At 41.0% G+C, this 2,953-nt stretch overlaps 1 long non-coding RNA gene across 1 annotated transcript; it reads left to right on the top strand.

Annotated features, from left to right (window-relative positions):
* Positions 1-1,418: 1,418 nt before the first annotated feature.
* LOC115556142 (uncharacterized) lies at positions 1,419-2,242 on the top strand. The gene is made up of 3 exons (XR_003978944.1): positions 1,419-1,474; positions 1,881-1,979; positions 2,187-2,242. It is a non-coding gene; the product is annotated as an uncharacterized LOC115556142 (long non-coding RNA).
* The last annotated feature ends 711 nt before the right edge of the window (positions 2,243-2,953 follow it).

Genomic DNA, 2,953 nt, shown 5'->3' with positions numbered 1-2,953 from the left:
ACTGTACTTAAGTATCAAAAGTACTTTTCTGATATTAAATGTACTTAAGTACTGAAAGTAAAAGTACAAGTAACTGCTGTTAATAAAAAAGCAAAGGGTCAGAATTTTGAGAATAATGGAGTTTATTTCAACTAACACAAACACAATAGGCAAAACTCCACAAGGCCATAAACACTTCCGGTCCAACCTACCTCCAGGACCTCCTCACCGCTCATTTTAAATCAAGGAGACTCAAACCTCCTTGCAGTGTTAAAGTGTGCTATACAAATTAAATTAATTATTTATCATTATTAAAACAGCACCGAAAGTGTGTGTGTGTGTGTGTGTCTGTGCGTGTGTGTGCGTGTGTGTGCGTGCGTGTGTGTGCGTGCGTGTGCGTGTGTGTGTGTGCGCTGGTACACGTTACTTAATATTGATTTTGGTGTCATCCAGGATCGCGGATTTTCGGAAAACTTAAGTCCCTGCCCAAAAAGGGTATTTAAATTAGCTTTGTAGCAAAAATGGCACATATACAGCGTATTGAAGTGTATAAGATAGTGTTGTAATACTGCGTGTACAAACCAGCCTGATACAAACAGTAGAATTTTGATAGCCCTTGCCCTCGTCCTAGCCATGCATTTGTGTGTTGACAGTCGTAGGAGTTTTGATCGACGTAGCAACAATAACTAAGCAAGGGGGCTTTGTGAACGTGCGCTGGGACAGCTGATTCGCCAAACAGGGTCGCAGTCTGTGTTCTACCACAGTCCCCAACGTTATTCTCATATCTCTCTTTTTTTCTAAAGATGAGTTGATTTTGTAACGAGTAACGAAGGTTTCAAGGGAAATGTAGCGGAGTAAAAGTATCCGTTTTCTTCGCAAAATGTAGCGAAGTAAAAGTAAAAGTACAGAGAAATATAAGTAGTAAAGTAAAGTACAAATATCCAAAAAAACTACTTAAGTACAGTAACAAAGTATTTCTACTTCGCTACTATACAACACTGAGCGATCCGTTATCTGTATTGTGCTATTTCGTCCTTGACCTGCTTTAAACACTCAGTTTACTTGCTAAATTTGATTAAACAATTAAATACAATACAAATATAAAGTAAAAACAAGTGTTATCTGTAATGATATCAACATCAGTTATTAGACCGTCACACGGAGCATGCGCAGTTGGATTGGCGCGCTGCATGTTGATGTCTGTTCCAAGATACATCGGCTGTGTCCCAATTCCTAGGACGCATCCTTCGAAGGCTGCATTCGAAGGATGCGTCGACGCCGATTGCGTCACAGCGACGCGCCAAGTGCTGTCCCAATTCCAAGGGTCCTTCAAATGCAGCCTACGAATGCAGCCTTCTTTTCCCGGATTTGAAGGATGCATCGGCTGTATCCTTCGCGGCCCAACGTATCCCCCAACGTTATCCCTCCCAAGATTCATTGCGCACTCAATCAATGGAGATGGCGGAGAATGGCGATTTAAGTTTTGCATTTAAATGTAAGTATTTGGTTTCTAGTCACTCGAGTATTTAACGATACAAATGTTTAAAAAAACAAGGGCCCTTAAAACTTTTTTCATTGAAGTAATAGGCAATATAAGTTAGGTAACGTTACAGTTAGTGACGCTGTAACGTTAACTAAGAACACCCGTCAAGCCCTGTAGTTTCAAATAAGAGGTCAAAATGGTTATATTTACCGAAATTGTGGCGATTATATAGATAATTTGCTATTCTGTAACGTTAGATAAATGGACCAACGCGAACACAGGTTGTGGACCGTTTTCAGACCGTACCGTTACAGACGTTGGGATTGATTACACAGTGAACTTGGTTATTTTGCTATTTAAGCTGCTTTTGTTTGGTAGTGTAAAGCAAAACTAATTCTAACATTTGGTTTTGGTTTAGGGAGCCAGCAGCATACTGCTCGATTTATTCTATTGAGGGGGGAGAACGATGAGCGGTTCACCGGGGTGAAATAGCCTACTCAGCAAGTGTGGCTTGGGGGTAAGGAAACAATCGTTTATTTATATTGTTAGTTTATAAAAATTATTATAGGCCATTTATCTGTCTACATTTGACCATCTTGTAAAGGTTAGTTAAATTAGCCCTCATTAAACAGCAGGACAGATGCAACATCCCCAGAAATCTGTTCCAATTTGTTTTGATACTGCTGTTGTTGTTAACTGCCATGATTGATTTCCTCTGCCTTAGGATTGCAAGTATCCAGGGTCAGGAGAGGGGGTAGGTGGGAAACCCGGTGCTGCCACTTGGCCCTGGTTTGTCCCCATGGATGAGGTATTGGGACAGAGGCATTCCACCAACCCCCCTGTCTTAATTGCCTTCATCCCTGAGAACACACCAGGGCCAAGTACAGCAAGTACAGCAGTGGGATCTGGAGGAGGAAAGACAGCGAGGGCCAAGGTCCAGAAAGAGGGACAGAGATGAAGACATGTTCCAGAGTCGCTCACTATCTTCCGAAAAGGACTCAAGACTCACCTGTTCAGAGTCCACCTCGACTGCATAGCCACCCTCCCCCTTCTGGCAACCATTGTACACTGTGTTGTATTGTATTGTATTATAGTACTTAACTGTGTAGCAACTGCAGTAGTTGCTATCATGGCTGTAACACGGGGAATTGATTAGCCTAGCGATTGTGGTACTTGCACTTGGTTCTATGAACATCCTTTCTGTACCGACAGCGATATATTGATGCACTTCTTATGACAAATGTACTTATTGTAAATCGCCTTTGATTAAAGATTAAAGCGTCTGGTAAATGCCCTAAATGTAAATGTAAAATGTAAATGTTCCAGTTAATAAAAGAGGACATGAGGCTACAAAGGGGGGAGGCAGAGGAGAGAAGAGCCCAGGGAAAGAATGGATAGGTTTTTCTCATTTTTGGAGCGTTTGGTGGACAAATAACTTATGTTCTGTTATATTTAAAAGATTGTTTATTATTATTTACATATTTATTGAAA

The sequence above is a fragment of the Gadus morhua genome, chromosome 12 (genome assembly GCF_902167405.1).
Source record: "Gadus morhua chromosome 12, gadMor3.0, whole genome shotgun sequence".
Lineage (NCBI taxonomy): Eukaryota > Metazoa > Chordata > Actinopteri > Gadiformes > Gadidae > Gadus > Gadus morhua.
Note: the sequence above shows the minus strand (reverse complement) of the source record. Positions and strands in the feature narration are given on the sequence as shown.